This window comes from Myotis yumanensis, unplaced genomic scaffold, assembly GCF_028538775.1.
Source record: "Myotis yumanensis isolate MYYU_CA2020_CCGP unplaced genomic scaffold, mMyoYum1.0.hap1 SCAF_13, whole genome shotgun sequence".
Classification (NCBI taxonomy): domain Eukaryota; kingdom Metazoa; phylum Chordata; class Mammalia; order Chiroptera; family Vespertilionidae; genus Myotis; species Myotis yumanensis.
Window position 1 is genome coordinate 8,947,004 of NW_027223764.1, and position 17,602 is coordinate 8,964,605.

At 42.9% G+C, this 17,602-nt stretch overlaps 1 long non-coding RNA gene across 1 annotated transcript; it reads right to left on the bottom strand.

Annotated features, from left to right (window-relative positions):
* Positions 1 to 9,376: 9,376 nt before the first annotated feature.
* LOC139021434 (uncharacterized) lies at positions 9,377 to 17,364 on the bottom strand. Its single transcript, XR_011473506.1, has 3 exons — positions 17,272 to 17,364; positions 10,596 to 10,764; positions 9,377 to 9,463 (listed from the first exon to the last, which is right to left on the bottom strand). It is a non-coding gene; the product is annotated as an uncharacterized lncRNA (long non-coding RNA).
* Between the last annotated feature and the right edge of the window lie 238 nt (positions 17,365 to 17,602).

The window sequence follows — 17,602 nt, forward strand, 5'->3', positions numbered from 1 at the left end:
GATAAGGAGATGCCTGAACCCTGGGTAGGGTGCCTCCCAGTCAAAACTGGGAAGATAGACAGGGGACAGTCTATTAAAAAGAGAATTTCAAAAATTCCCTCTAATTTGCCAGTGAGGTTGGAGGTCATTGGCAAGTGGAGGTGTGGAAACGGAGACAGTGTATATACAGATTTGCTCAAAAGCTTTACTGGAGAGAGAGAGAGAGAGATAGGGAGAGAGAGAGAGAGAGAGAGAGGAGTTGCTAGTGGGAATATCAGGGTCAAGGAAGATTTTGTTTTGGCTTTTACTTTTTTAAAAATTCTTGGTAACAATGAAGAGACAAAACCTAGAGAAAAGGCAAGATTGAGCCCCACCCCCTCAGAACTCCCAAAGAAAGGAGGCCATAATAATTTAAAAAGCGATGTAAGTCAGCCATGGCGTAACCTTCAAAGATTACAGGAAGTCAGAAAGAATCGAAAGGCCTTAGAGTATGTGACTGTGCAAGTAAATGTCACTTTGACAGTTTCTTTCTTGGAGGTACATTTAAGATTATTTGAGTTGTCATTTTCTCTAGGAAGACTTCACTTTAATTATACAAATATTGAATCGTTTTCAAGATAAAAATGGTAAAGAATTTGCTTTGAAGTCTTGAGCCTTCAAACACTACCATGTGAATTCCTCGTTGGAGAAGCAGTGAGGAATATGGAAATAAGGGCAACCCGGCCTCATAAATGAGGAACTGTGAATGTTAATGGTGCAGTTTCACCGTGAATCTTTTCAAGGGCCAACGAAGAGGCTTTATTATTTCAAATATCACAGATCTGAGAGCTCCCTAAGGGGAATAGTGATAAATATTGATAAAATGTCTATAAAGACAGCAAGGCAAAAATAAGCCTAAAGTTTGACTTGGCAGTTTAAAAAAACTGCCTAACCTTTCATTTAATTGCCTTTTCGCAGCAAACCAGAAATAAGATCTGAATGCAGAATGTGCCCGTTACCCCTGAACTTGCTCTGAAAAAATCTGTTATAAGGGGATTTAAAGTGCAATCGCTTTGCTCTCAGCCTGAATGCAACCAACTGGGGGAAATTGAATTTTGGTCTACTGGTGTACCGTGGCAGTGTGTCTCTCTGCAGGGGTGGGGGGGAGAGGCGGGGGGAGGGAGTTCAGGGAGGTACAACTGGTGATGAGCAGCCTGGAACCGTGGAAGGAGCAAGACATGTGTTTAAATCCAGAGCTTCCATTTTGTAGCTGAGTGAGCCTGCCTCAACTACCAGACCCTCCTGAGCCTCATCTGTCTCGTCTGTTAAATGGTTATATTAATAGCTAACTCAGAGACCAATAGTTGGAATTCATAGACACCATGCATTCATTCAAGGAGCACTTATTGAATAGCTCTGGGAATACAGCCATGAACAAAACAGGCTGGCATTTTAGCTCAGGAAGACATACCACAGAACATGAATGAGTCCATTACACAGTGAGGTGAGAAGGGGAAAGTGAAGGGGGCGAGGCAGGCTGGATTGTTCAGACATGGCGGCCATCTCTCCCGTCCAATGTGCCTCTGACCCTTCTCCAATGGAGGGATGGGCCATTTGTTTCCTCCTCTTGAAACTGGTTGGAGTTTTGTGACTTTTCAACGAATAGACTAGATACATGCGGCAGTGAGGCTGTACGAATTCCAAGGCCAGGTCATATGAAATACTGCAGGTCCCACCTTACTTGCTGGAATATTCACTGATGAAGCCTCAGCTGCCATATAAACAGCTCACTACCCTGAGGCCCCGACGCTGTGACATAGTTCAAACCACATGGAGAGACCACCTGGAGGGGCCCTGTCTCTACTACATATGAAGAGAGAGAATGCAGCCAGCCCCATTGCTAGCCCTTCTGACTACAGACATATGAGAGATCCAGAAGCCGGACTGCCAGCTGGGCCCTTCCTGGACCCAGGGCCCTGAGACACCAGGAGAAATGACATGTTTGATGATGTCTGAACCACTAAGTGTGGGGGGAGATTGTTACACAGCAATAGATCCCTGGAGCCGAGAGATCGGGACAGAGAGCACACTTTTACATCAGGGAGAGGAGAAGGCTTCTCTGAGACATTTGATCCATGGATGGGAGGAAGGAGGGAATGAAGAAGGACATCTGAGCGGGGCTGGGCAGTGGGTGGGGGTGGGGGTAGGGGGGGACTTTCCCAGGCAAAGAGCATCCCAGATGATCCAAGGACCATCAAGAGACCTGAGTGTGAGTGGAGCAGGTAAGGGAGCTCCTATACAATGCAGCCCAGGACCTGGAAGCCTCTCTGAACACCCTAGTTCCACCACCTTCTAGCCATGTCCAGAGCTCCCTCTGTTCATCTCTGGCGTAGCCCTTATGCCATGAGATTGTCTATTCAACTTTGAGGCCTAGGCTGGCATCAGCTGTTTTCATATCCGCAGCTCCTAACACAGGGCATGGCACATGGCCACTTGGTGAACTGCCACTCAATGAATGAAGAGATCCCAGCGCATGGACAGGGGTGCATGTGCCATTAGGACATGTGCTGCCTGCTGGGTTTGCATTCTAGAGAAGAGACCAAACTTAAAAAGTTCAATTCCTTCATTTTATTTTTATTTAAAAAAAATATTGTTATTGATTTTAGAGAGAAAAGGAGAGGGAGAGAGAGAATCATTGATCGGCTGCCTCCTGCACACCCCTTACTGGGGATTGAGCCCACAACCCAGGCATGTGCCCCCGACCAGAATCGAACCTGGACCCTTCAATCTGCAGGCCGACGCTCTATCCACTGAGCCAAACCAGCCAGGGCACAATTCCTTCATTATGAAAGGCATACACTTTCAATGAGACATCTCCTTTAGGACACCTAAGCAGGACACCACGCTCTGTACCTCCAGTGTTGAATTCACCTCCTCTTCCTCATCAGCCCTTTCTATGTACCGCCCCCCTTTTTTTTTTAAAGAAGCATTATCTTCTAAAGGCTCACACCTTGGAACCGTCTGTGACCTCTGCCATTGTCCTTGTCTCCTCCTCTTATTTCCTCTTTCCTGAACTTTCCTACTGGTTTTCTAAGGGGTCCCTGATTCTCCTCTGTCACACTCGCTTATACCTTACAGATTAATCTTCCAACAGTTCAATCCTGATAGTGGCATTCTTCTTTTTAAAAAAAGTCTTCCCTGCCAGCTAAATAAGATCTAACTCCTCCAGCTCTCATTCAAGACTTTTATGATCTCATTCTAACCTCGCTTCCCTCGATCAATGGCCCATCAGTGAGAGGCAAAAAAAGTATTGTCTTCAAAGTTGAGGGACTTCAGCTGGGTCTTGAAAGATGGATGGAATTCAAATTGGTTTGGTGGTCAGAGCAACGAAGATGTGAAGATTCTTAATCACACTTCTGTCGCTTATCACTTGAGTGACCTGGGCAGCCAGTTCACTTGTCTGAATTTTAATGTTCTTAATTCAAAACCAGAGGTCTGACAATTTTCCTAGGTTCTACTGGGGCAGAAGAGCAGAGAAATGCTCCCATTTGATAAAGTCCTTGCCTTCGTGTAGCTCAGCGGTTCTCAACCTGTGGGTTGCGACCTCTTTGGCGGTCGAACGACCCTTTCACAGGGGTCGCCTAAGACCATCCTGCATATCAGATATTTACATGACAATTCATAACAGTAGCAACATTACAGTTATGAAGTAGCAACAAAAATAATTTTATGGTTGGGTCACAACATGAGGAACTGTATTTAAAGGGCCAGAAGGTTGAGAACCACTGGAGCTAATTTCTTCAATCAACCAAGTCTAATATGACATAGAGTAGGGTAAAGTTTACTTGTTTCTTTCTTTGTTTTTTCCCAAGAGAAATTCCCTGTAACAGAAATTCTCCTTGGAGAAGATCTTCTTTGTCTTGATAGTGAATTTCCTGGTGGTTCTGCTATATCTTATAAGTTAAACGTATAGTCCAACGGCGGCCTGAGCAGGAACCGGCTCAGGGGGACCACTATTTTGTGGACAAAATTCCACAGATCTACAGAGGACCAGTGTTCAAAGGTGACGTTATGCAGATGATAACGGCTCCAGTTCTCTCTCTCTCTGATATTTACAAATAAGACCAACACCTTACAGACCAAGTAAGTTCCTGAATTGAGAAAAGCAAGTTTTCAAGCCAATATCAGACTTCCTGCTGATGAGGGAAAGTGGGAATTCAAGCAATTAGTTAGAAAAAGAAAAGAGATTTTATTCTATTTGTACCTCAAGTTGAAAAAGCACGTCATAATGGCAAACACAGCACACAGTGAACACCAAAACTATCTATATGCTTGGCTGTGAAGGATGAAGCGTTTCAGGAATGATAGATGAGAAAGTCTATTATTGGAAGGTTCAAAAGAGATTTTCTGAGACCTGTAGTCCTGTTTGTTGAACCAAATCTCTGAATGGAGTTCAAATAAAATCTCCTTTCTACAGAAGTGAAGCTATTACTCAAAATCAACCAAGAGCAAAAGAGCCACATCACAGCAATGGAAACTGGTCAGCTGTTTCCATGCAGAACCGATTTCAGCAAAACCTTCATTTTCTCTGCAACAGCTTGTTATCAGCTCTAAATGCTGCCTGGAAAAAGCCAAGTGATGCTCAGAGCCCAGCATTACATGGGTACAACATGGGTGCAATAGCCACTCCTCCACGAGCATAAAATAGACAAACCAGCAAAAATAATGAAAGGAATCATTTGCATCTCTTGAATACTCAAGATTGGCCCAGTGGTGCTTAGCTATTCATGCCACCTGCTTTGGCTGGGTTCTGGGTGGAAGCTGCTGAGAATATGGCCGTGTGGATTGTCTGTGTTAAAGCGGGAGCTGAGCGTGTCCATAATAATACACACTCATTCAGTGCTCAAAGAACACTGACTGTTGATGTTATTGAATGTATAAAGGGGGGTTTGAATGGGCACTTATAATCCTAAGGATGGCGGGAAACAAATATGATTTTCCCATGCAGAAGAAAAAGATGACAACTTTGAGGACAGCGTCAGAAGGTGAAGAGTCACAGCTGGGAATCAGAATCCTGTAATAAGCACCTGGTGATTTATGCTCTATTTCTTTGCCAGGTGTCCTTGTTTAAGTCACTGATCATCCGAGTTGTCCCCTCTATTTAATGAGCACAGCGGCGCTTACCTCCAGGGGTACGGAAAGCCTTAATGAGTTAATGTCTCCCAGGTGAATGCAAAATACAGGTGCTAAAATGTTAACTAACGAGGAAGTAAAGACGGGTTATTCCTTACCTCTCCTGTTTTCTTGGGTAGTACAGAGTAAGAAACTATGCTTTTTGTACATATCATTCTCACTTTCCCCTCCTTTTTGGGTTCCTCTTTTTCTTTTCTCTTGATCTCTTTTACATAAATACACAGGAAAGGTTGTACAATTTTTTTTCTTTTTGCCCGGACGTCATGCAGATCCCTGCGGGGCAAGACCATAGGAAAACAGATTTGTTCATCCATCCAACAAGTGTCGATCCGATCCAATGCTTTCTATAGACAAAGTACTACATTAGCTACTGTGGAAGATAGAACATCACTTTTGCCTTCAAAACATCTAAAACTCTTGGGGGGCACATAAGGTATGAATACAATTAACGAAATCAAGCAAGTATTTTAGCAAGAAAGCTCTTCTTAGAAATGAGTGGCCTTTTGAAAGTTAGATACAGAATTCGGCACGGGCAGGTGCGTGCAGGATGGTGCAGGCAGAGGAAGTGGTGCGAGCCAAGGCTTGGGAGGGGGCATACTTGATTTAAAGGAGTGACAACAGCAGTCTGATTTGGTCTAAAAGTGGGTTGTCTGTAGCTGGTTAGGAGCACTTTAGGCTGGGAAGTCATTTAGGGTTTGGTTAAAGAGGACATTAGGTCTCAGGCAAAGGCTTAAACAGTAGTTTCCAATACTTTAAAAAAAATTATTATGAAATGGGAGGAGAGCTGTATAGCTGAAGAGCTTTCTCCCATTACACTCACATATTTGGGTGTCTTTAAGGAGATCCATGGAATGCTAGGGGCTCTGCAGAGTGCTCTATTTTACAATAGGTGTAGGACAGCCATTAAATGTTTCTAAGCATGGAGGTGAAAATTAGAATAGAATATTCTGGCCCTGGCTGGGGAGCTCATTTGAGCTTCATTCCAATATGCCAAGGTTTCGAATTTCATCCCTGGTTAGGGCACATACAGGAATCAACCAACAAATCTCTCTCTCTCTCTCTCTCTCTCTCTCTCTCTCTCTCTCTCTCCTCTCTCTCCCCTCTTTGTCTCTAAAATCAATCAATAAAAAGTAGAATAGACTATTCTGAATATACGTCTGGCAACACAGTTGAATTAATTGCCAGGGAGACAAACTTGAGACAGGAAACAAAACAAAACAAAAATATGCTGGCAGAATGTTTGGCAAATAGTAAGCACTCAATAAATATTTACTGAATGAATGAGTGGATGTATAGTAGCAGCAGGGAAGGAAATATAGAAATATATTGTCAAAGAATAATTGATAGCATTTGCTGATTGATTATGGGAGAGAAGAGGGAGGTTGTGGTGAAAAAAAAATCAAGGTTTCAAGTCTGGGCTCCCGGGAGAAGTGGTAGCACTATTAGGAAATAGGAGAGCACAAGCAGAACTGGTGGGAAGACTATATGTTAGATCCTCAGCAGGTTAAATGCAGTAGGAGACGCTCAGTTGGAAATGTCTAGAGACATTTGGAAATGGGAGGCTGGGGCTGAAGAGAAAGACCAGATTTACTGACACAGATGGAATAATGTCATAAAAATATATGTGCAGACAAGAAGTCTTGGAGAAGTCAAAGAGGTGAGGACAAGTCTGGAAAATAATGACACTGACAGGAGGAGGGGAGGAAAGGAAACTAAAAAGACAATGGCCTGGTCAGGGAGGGGAAAGAAACCACCATCATTTCGTGTCATAAAAAAACCACGTGAGAAACACTTTAAAGGAGGGAAAGAGCAACACTGTCAAATACCCCAAGAGCATAAGTAGGAAGAGAACCAAGAAAAGGCCACTGTACTTGGGATTTGTCACCCTCAGAAAGATATCTCCAGCGGTGGGGAAGGAGGCCTGCTTTTCCTGGATTCGAGAATGAAAGCGTGGGGCTGAAATGGAAATAATTAGCGAGGCCGGGCTTTCCAGAATTCCAGCAGTAAATGGAACAAGGGACTGAGACAGTAACTGGGTTACAGGAAACTCTTTTAAAAATACATATATTTTATTGATTTTTTACAGAGAGGAAGGGAGAGGGATATAGAGAGTTAGAAACATCAATCAGCTGCCTCCTGCTGGGGATGAGCCCGCAACCAAGGTACATGCCCTTGACTGGAATCGAACCTGGGACCCTTGAGTCCACAGGCCAATGCTCTATCCACTGAGCCAAACCAGTTATTGAAGGCCTGGGAGAATCTCAAGCATGTTGATAGGCAAATAGGCAAAGGTGAAGAATTGATGGAGGAGAAACTGATGGAAAAAAAGAAATTATAGTCACGTTAAATTTTCTGAGTGATTAAAGCCATAGGAGATATAGTAAGTGAAAACAATGGCTAAAATATGAAGATGAGACTTTTAATTGGCCAATTATTGCACATAAGGCTACAGCTTAAGAAATCCTGTGAAATGTGCTTTACCTGTAGAAACAGTCTCTACGCTGTCCTATTGGATATATTTCATTTTGCCATTCTGAGTCTTGAACCATGTTACCTCCCCTCAGGTAATTGGCAATTGATTGTGGAACTATTGATAGTTTTCTTATTAGGGATTTTTTCCAGTTCTTTATTGTGGTAAAATACACATCACATAACATTTACTGTTTTCTCCTTTCTTCATTGTATAGTTCAGGGCTATTAAGCACCTTCATGTTGTTGGCAGTCATTGCTACCATCCATCTCCAGAATTCTTTCATCTTGTAAAACTGAAACTCTGGTACCCAGTAAACAACTCATTATTCTCCCTTCCCCTAGCCCCTGGCAATCACCATTCTACTTTCTGTCTCTATGTGATTTTTTACTTCTCTACGTTTCTCAAATAAGTGGGATTATACAGTATTTGTCTTTTGTGACTGGCTTATTTCACTTACCGTAATGTCCTCAAGGTTCATTCATGTAGGCACATATCAGAATTTCCTTCCTTTTTAAGCCTAAATAATATTCTATTTTACGTGCAACCACATTTTACATCTCCATTCATCTGCCGATATACTAGTACACTTGGATTGTTTCTATATTTTAGTTACTGTGAATAATGCTACTATGAATACGGTATGCAGATATCTCTTCAAGACTCTGTTTTCAATTCTTTTGAGTATGTATCCAGAAGTGGAATAACGGGATCATATGGTAGTTTTTTTTAAATTTTTTGAAGAACTGCATACCATTTTATACTCCCACAACAGCGTATAAGGGATCCAAATTCTCCACATTTTCACCAACACTTATTATTTTCTGTTGGTTTTTGTTGTTGTTGTTTTAATTAATGGCAATCCTAATGGGTATGAGATGCTATCTCACTGTAGTTTTGATTTGCATTTCCCTATTGATTAGTGATGTTGAGCATCTTTTCATGTGCTTATTGGCCATTTGTGTATCTTCTTTGGAAAATGTCTGTTCAAATCCTTTGCCTATTTTTGAATTGAATTATTTGATTTTTTTTTTTTTTGCTGTTGAGTTTTAAGAGTTCTCCCAGCATGTGGTTTGACTTTTTATTCTGCTGATCATATCTTTTGATGTACAAAAAGTTTCCATTTTTATGAAGCCTAATTTTTTTCTTCTGCTGCATGTGCTTTTGAAACGATCCAAGAAATCATTACCAAGTTCTTATTAGTAATTTTGGAAACACAAAAATACAAATGTCATATGCATGGCTGGTGTTGGGATATAATTCTGCACCCTGCATTTAGGATGAAATTTTCATTACTTTAAAATGTGTGTTTGTGTATAGGTATTTTTTAAAGCCTCTAAAATCAGCCTGTTGAAGAACGTAGTTAACGTGACAAAATGTATTATCAAGATCAATTTGATACGCTAAAAATTCCCAATATAAACTGCATCTGTTGGTTCAATAAAAAAAATTAATCACAAAAGCCTTGAGGCAGCTATACCCTACAAATGTCGCTTGTTGTTAATAGATGTCAGCATTAACTTAACTTTAACTCTCCTCCTCCCCTTCCCCAATGCAAAGAAATACCAATGTCTGTGTCCTTCAGGTGGGTGTGGTTTCGCTTTACTAGAGCCCAAAGCACTGGTCCCCTAACGTGTTAAATAAAAGAAGCTCCTACATTGAATGGGAAGATTGAGTTCATCAGTTGATAAGCCAAGTTCCATATTAATGCTCCTTCAATGAGTCATTGCAGAATTTGTTACAATTTAAAATTTTAATATAAAAACGCTTTGAAAAATGGAGTCTGTTTTACGGTTCTGCATCTTTATTTGATTAGTGGCATGCTTGGTTCCAGCAGATATTCTAAAAAAAAAAAAAAAAAAAAAGATGTTTTTCAATGTATTCAGTACGCACAGAAATCTTTTATCCGTCTCCAATGTGGATAGTTTAAGAAATGAGGTCGGAAATAAGCTTATTTCTTTCCCAGTGACTAGCCCATTATCTCGATATCAATTATTGCATGATCAATTTCCCCCATGGGTTTACTCTGCTACCTTTATTTTATATTAAATTACTTTACGCATTTTAGTCTCTTCCTGGACTTGACGTCTACCTCATTGGTCTGCTGGTTTATTCCTGTAGCTAGTTCAGATTTAATCACTGTCCCTTCATAATACATTTTCATCTTGTCTTTTCCGTTACAGAAATTTGATTTAACATTTCCTGGGATTGGGATCCTTTGTTGTGCAGCAGTGGGAAGGGTTGAGAATGATGGGAACGGATCAAGAGCACATTTTGAACCTCTTCCAGCCCCGCACTCCTCTTTAACAGAGTGGCTTTTTGGCTTTTTCATCTAAGACAGAGGTGATTTTGCAGAGTGAGCTCAGACATCTGAGTGTTCTGCCAATGAGCTGCTTGCCTGCTCTTTCTCTCATTCTGTCGTCATTGTAGCTTAAATACATTAAAGCTGAGCCTTGCACTTAGATGGGCCAAACATCATTTGGAGGAAATGGGCGACCATCCCAGGGAGGCTCAGAACTTGCCATGGTTCTACATTTCTTTGAAGCGCCTCTTAAATTCTGCTCCCAGCTGTTTACGCAGAAAGGATCGGACAAGATGTCCCTATAAATTTTATTCTCTAGAAACACACGTGAGTGTAAACAATATCTATTTTCTCTGATGTTGTTTTTCTAAAAATAGGTCATTTAGGTTATTGTTTTGCTTCCCTCCCTGTCCGTTTTTAATTCAGTGTTGGGTACCTTTTCATGGTTGTTAGTATGCTACCTAATGTATACTTTCATTTTTACTCTCCATTTTTAGCTCTTTTACTTCATTCAGTGAAAGATAAGTGGTTTCCATGTTTTCCCATTTCCAACAGAGAAGAGGAACAGGCAGATATCACAGCATGATCAGAATAGGCTCTGAAGATACAGAGCCCAGGAGGAAGGGAGGAAAGAAGGGAGGGAGGGAGGGAGGAAGGAAAGAAAGTACTTACTCCTTCGCTGTTGGACTGGCTGCCAGGAGGGGTGTCAAATCCTCCCAGGCTGTCAGAGAGTCTACCCACTGCAGGAGAATGAACCTTCCATCTGCTCTCTCTCCAGTCCCACGTCTCACCTTGCAAGGAGACGATGACTTTCCAGCGCACTGTGCTCCAAACTCTGATTCTAAGAAAGAGAAAAGGAGACTTGGCAAAGATGGAAACGCCCCTGGGCCCCTGGGGTCAGAGGCCTTCTCATGAAACTGTCAGGAAGGACAGCGTGCTTCACGAATCCCCCAGTGAACCAGTGTCTGAGTGGGAGATGCTGACAGCCCTTCCTCGAAGCCTGGTTCCATGTCTCTGTGTCTGTGTGACCCCCTAAAGGGGGTCAAGCTCCAACGTCAAGAAGTGGGTGTGGGAAAAGCAGCCCTATGGATCCAGAAGAGCTGGCCTAGAGCTTCCCCATGAGCTGGCAGCTCAGATGCTGCTTCTTACAGGAAGCCCTCTCTGAGCGCTGGGCTGAACAGGGCAGCTCTGAGTTCCTGCAGCCTGGTTTCCTCCATCCCAGTGTGGCCCAAGCTCCATCAGGCCTGTCTCTTCCATCCTCCTCTGTGCTCGATGGGCACAGCCTATGTCTGTTTCAGCTCAAGAACTTTCGGAGCCGAGGCCTAGTCACCCCATCGTCCATTGCTCAGGCTGAGAGGGGTCTCTTGTGTTCTGATTTGTCCTATGTCCATGTTGGGTACACATTACATTAATGCCCTATACTTGGGCATCACTTTCACAGAACAGAAGTGTTCACTGTGTTCTGTAAAATAGTATAAAGGACCCCAACATTAACAGTTTGTTACTGGCATGCAGTCAGAAGATAAAACATATCAGGGGAAAAAAAATCCGTTAGAAGCTCTTTATAAGAAAAGCCAACTAGATCCACAAGGCAATGAGAGACCAGTAGCCTGATGACAAGACATGAAAACTAGTCAATACAAATATGCTTTCAATCCTGGGTCAGAGAAATGAATAATTTGAAAGAAACACGGTGTTAGCTATACTGAATATATTTTCTGCAAGAATAGGAAAGGAGCCAGAGACTATTCCAAAGAATTTCAATTGTTGAAAATCTTATTTAAACACGCGACTTCCAAAATGAATAGTAAGACAGAAATGAAAGTTTGAGAATCAAAAGATAAGATCTGCAAAACCGTAATCAAACACATCTCTGAAGAATCTCAGCATTGCAGGAAGCTGTCTTCTTGCACACATGGCTAAAAATGTCCCTACATTGGACATTGGAGTATGACTTGGGAGTAACACTGGATATAGTGGCAAAAGTGCAATAGTTGACAAAATTTTTTTAAAAGAAAAGAGCAGATTTGTTCTACCAGATTCCTGTAGCAAGCTATAATAATAAAAGTGTAATATGCAAATCAACCGAACGGCCAAACAGCAGAACGACCATCCAGACATCCTTCCAGATGACCTTCCAGACAACCTTATGAAGCTGGGCTGCGAAGGCCTACCCTTGGATGAATTTTGTGCACAGGGCCTCTAGTAAAAACATAAAGGCCACGGCTTTAGCTGTATCCAGGCAGGGGTTCAGATTCTGCAGGAAGAGGCTATCCATTTTTGCAACTTCCAGATCCACAGTCAGCCCTCCCACCCTCTTGGGCAGGTGAGCTGAGGCAGTGCTCAGTCCCCATCCCCGCATCTCTCCAGCCCAACTGAGAAAAGGTGGTAACTGACATGGCTGGCCTCTGTCCCTTTACTCATTGGGGTAGAACACAAAATGTGTGAATAGTGCTCTGCTGAAAATCTTCAGAGACGTGTTCGACTATGGTGTCTCAGAAACTCTGCAGAGTTTCTCTAATTTCCTGTTGGAACCACAGAGCTTGGACCGGGGCTGAGCCTACAATGTTCAACAGGCACCTTGGCTTCCAAAAATTGTTCATGGTCGCCCAACGCCTTGCTGGAGCTCCTTTGTCTTTGGGTACCAGGTGATGCCAAAGACTCCTTTGTTTGACCCAAAGGAATGTTCCTGGCAGAGGGAGGAAAGAAAGTCTATAGAGCTGAAATCAGCAGCATTTATTTATTTTTTATTCTTTTTTTTCTTTTATCCTCACTTGAGGGTATTTCTCCATTGCTTTTAGATAGAGTGGAACAGGGAGGGGGGAAAGAGAGAGAAACATCGATGTGAGAGAGACACATTGATTGGTTGCCTTCCGCACATGCCCCAGGAACAAGCCTGCAACTGAGGTGGGTATGTGCCCTCTACGGGGAATTGAACCCACGGCCCTTCAGTATGCAGGTGGATGCTCTAACCCAGCCGTGGGCAAACTACGGCCCGCGGGCCGGATCCGGCCCGTTTGAAATGAATAAAATTAAAAAAAAAAAAGACCGTACCCTTTTATGTAATGATGTTTACTTTGAATTTATATTAGTTCACACAGACACTCCATCCATGCTTTTGTTCCGGCCCTCCGGTCCAGTTTAAGAACCCTTTGTGGCCCTTGAGTCAAAAAGTTTGCCCACCCCTGCAGTCTAACCACTGAGTCAATCCAGCCAGGGCTGAAATCAGCAGCATTTAAAGAGATGAGTGTGCTGAGCAGATACTACCTGGCTGTTGGCACTGCTGTACATCAGTCTGTTGAAGCCCTATCCTAATTCTGCCTTGTTTCACTCAGTTTGAGATTACTGCCTCAATGACAGTCCCCCGCTCCTGGGCTGTTGGTGAGATCAGATGAGATAATGCACCTGAAGCGCTGACACTAAATCTGGCCCAGAGTAAGCACCCAACGAAGAGGTAAGACTAGAATAATCACATACAACAGGATAAATCGTAAAAACCTAGCTGAGTGAAAAAGGGATCTACATGCTATGTAGATTGATAATACAAGTTTACACAATCTGTAAGAACACATACAAATAAATTAATACACGCCCAACATATTAGAACAATTACCTATGGAGGAGGGGGAGAGGGGAGTGAGGGAATAGAAGTGGGAAATAAATACATTAAACAAGAGCAGGGACTGAATGCCCAGCCGGCGTGGCTCAGTAGTTGAGCATTGACCTATGAACCAGGAGGTCACGGTTCCATTCCTGGTCAGGGCACATGTCTGGGTTTTGGGCTCGATCCCCAGTAGGGGGCGTGCAGGAGGCAGCCGATCAATGATTATCATTGATGTTTCTATCTCTTTCCCTCTCCCTTCATCTCTGAAATTAATAGTAATAATAATAATTATTATTATTATATATAATTTATTTTTTAAAAGAGTGGGGACTAAAGACATAACATGAAAATGTGCCATTAATTGAGGAATATAATTTACTCAACTCTCTGCATCTGAGGTTAAAAATAAAAAGATAATAATAGTCATTATTAATACTCCTGGACCTTCGACATCCTTCCCACTGTAACCACACTGGAATATTCTTCAGATGGCTCCCTCTCGCACTGGCCCAGGCAGGGAGCATTTCCCCCCAGCTTTCTGGGTGATTTAACACATCAGGGAACGAGTCTATAAAAAGGCACAGTGCTTTCCTGTGCAGCCATTCCGAGCTTCAGAGCTAAATTGCTGTCGGTTCTACACATGTGATTTCATCTATGAAATTAGGGCAAGGTTGGAAACTGACAGAGGAAAAAAGTGATTTATTATATTGTTACTATCCCTTACAAGCGTAGGGCCGGCTGCCTCCTTTTGTCTATTCGTTTAAGGCAAGATCAAGTTTAACACGGCCATTATCACATCCCTTCAAAGGCACACACTGGTTCAAGGCTGCAGTTGCTAAGCACATTCCTGGGTAATTGTGGTGTCTTGATGGTGCCAACTCTTGCCCTCAGCGCGATCAGTGCTGGTACAGCAGAAAAGAATGGATGGAAAAATGTTTGGATTTCAAAGGTAACAGGAAGAAATTGGAAAACAACTACTAGCTAAGCCTGTGAGGTTTGGTGGGGACTGGTACGGAACTGTGTTTTTCCACTGACCGCTGAAAATGAGCCCGGCTCCAATGGAGCTTTCTTCCTTCCTTCCTTCCTCGAGGTTACCACCATGCTAATGACCAGTTCTCTCGGGAAAGCAAGAAAAATGGATCTTGGGTTTAGGCTTGTTGTTCTCCTATCCATTACAGGACTGAAAATGTGTTCTCCCACCGAGTTTTCTGCTTGTAACGACAACACTCACTTCTAGAAACTACAGTGCAGACACTAGTTTTATCACTAAGGCAAACGCGGTCTTAGCAGCCCCTGGGACAAACCCTGTCCTGCCATGTCCAACAGGCCCAGCCACTGTCTTCTTGGACGAGACGTCTCACCTCCTGGGCTTTATGACAAAGACCTGACCCAGTGCCTCTCGCTCGGTGTCCGGCTGACCCTCTCTTTGCTGGCTTGTTCTGTTCAACATTCTCCTCCCACCTGGCAAATCAGGAGGTGTGTGTGCATGTGTGTGTGTATGTGTGTGTGTGTGTCATTAGTCTGTGTACAGGCACAGATCAGACTCTGGGAGTGAGCACAGAGTTGGGAAACAAAGCAGAACCTGTCCCACGGCTTTGGGCTCGGTCACAGTACTTGCTACCACTTGGGTGATAAGCAACATCCGGGGAGGAGATGAACGCCCTGTGCTCTTCAAAGGCCGTGTGAGTTTTTCAGGACGTCTAAGGAGCTTAGCTCTATCGGTGGGTATTCTTAAGGGTTTAGTTCCCAGTCAGAGATCAGCTCATCATCTCTGCTATTGGTAGGTCTCTCTTTTCCATACTCTCTCCTTACGGAACTCACCCCCTATGACAGCTTTAACGTTTGCTTCTGGGTAAACGCTCCCAGTTCTCTCCTCCACAGGCTTTTGTTAGGTCACAATCGTCTATGAGCATCAGTCTAGAAATTAAAAGCGTAGGCTCTGGGGCCCAACTGCCTGGGTTCAAGTCCTAGCTCTGCACCAATCATGTGGTGTAACCTTAGGCAAACTACTCACTTCATCTGTGCACCCATGTCATCATCTGTAAGATGGGGATATAGTGCTTACCTTAGAGGGCTGCTGTGAGATTAAATGGGGATAATATAGCACCAGGCATGCAGTAATTGCTCAATAAGTATTTTTAAAATATATTTTATTGATTTCAGGGAAGCAGGAAGAGGGAGAGAGAAAAACATCAATGATGAGAGAGAATCATTGGTCAGCTCCCTCCTGCATGCTCCACACTGGGGATCGAGCCCACAACCCAGACTTGTGCCCTGACCAGGAATTGAACTGTGACCTCCTGGTTCATAGGTCGACGCTCAACCACTGAGCCACGCTGGCTGGGCTGCTCAATAAGTATTTATTGCTGTTCTGCTCTTTAGCCTAGAGTAATGCACATACCCAACAAACCTTGCAAATAATTCCAAGTGGTTTTTGAACCCACTCTTTTTGAGATTTCCAACAAACTCAAGTTCTCCAGGTTCAATGATCACTTCTGTTTCTATCAGACTAGTTCCCTATCAGCACTGACCAGTCTTTCCTGGAAATACTTTATCCTTGGATTCCCAAGATTCCACTCTCCAGGGCTTTCCTCCTACCATGTCGGTTTACCAGTTATGCAGAGGACACTCATGCAGAGAAAGAAGGGAACCCAAGTGGTGACATTTTACATAAGCAAAACTAAACTAGGAGACAGACGTTGATATGACTGTTTGCATTTCACAGGGAAACTTCTTGCCAAAACAATCTGCTCTTACCGCGTGTGTATTGATGGTGATATTAAAGTGACTTGGGAACAGGGGAGTGGATAAAGCATTTTCTGATCTGGAAAGTTCTATGGAATGAATCATAGATTCTGGTTATGCTGTATTTCAGGAACCCAAAAAACACAGACTCTGGTGAAAAGGAATATGTTCCTGTACACAGCTGGTACTTAGCCAGGTTATAGTCACCAAGCTTTGGAAACTGAAATATTAGAGGAACAAGATGACCTCTGTCACCTCACCAAGGTGGCCTGTGGCAGGTGAATAAAGCAAGCAGATGAAACAGACACCACCACGATCATAACAAAGATGGTAGGGGCAAACTTCCTAGTTAGGGCAACAGCGGCAATCTGGCTTGTCCTGGGTGGTCCTAGTGTATACCTGTTGTAGATCAATTAATGTCTCTTCATTATTTTAGCATTTCCCTTTTATTCTCAAAAGCATCTGGATCCAGATGATAAATTACATAGTCATCCTATTAATCCTCCCCCCTTAAACTTTTTTTAAACATCAATGATGAGAGACAATCATTGATCGCCTGCCTCCTGCCCCACACTGGGGATCGAGCCCACAACCTGGCATGTGCCCTGACGGAGAATCAAACCATGATCTCCTGGTTCGTAGGTCGACGCTCAACCACTGAGCCACGCTGGCTGGGCCCTAAACTGTTTTACATCATATGACTGCCTTATGCTGATGAGACTCCCATTTTTTCACTTGAGCATTGTCCTGACAAATGCATTACATTAGACTCCTTGCTTTGCTATAGGAAGCCACACTAGACATCACAAACAAGTCTCCATTTTTGGCAAGCTTTCTGAGCATAACACAAAATAAACTAAGTTCATTCACCCAGATGTTGCCATCACAAACTGTGGTGACAGGACCCAACTGCCTTTCATGGGGAAAGAGTAGGTCATCAAAAAATAATAAATTTCACAGTAAAAATGTTCAACATGCAAAGTCTGGGACTGCACTTACTGAATGTCAGTCAAAAGCAGCCAACGAAATTTCAAAAACGCCAACAAAAATCCAGGATGGCTTTGCATTGTAGACGGGATCTCTCCCTCTGTCTTTTATTTCATCTGCATCAGCTCCCAAAAAGGAAAAGAAAATACATTAGAATAATAATAAGCAGTTATAACTATATTTTCAGCCTAGCAATTTCAGCCCAATTTTCAGCAGTAATGTTGCATTAGAATCAAATATTTCCTAGATGGTTTAAAAACACAATGAAAATCTGGGACTTTGGGAGTTCATGTGAATACAGTTTTAACTTTTTACTTTTCAAAGAAAAATGAGATTTAACATA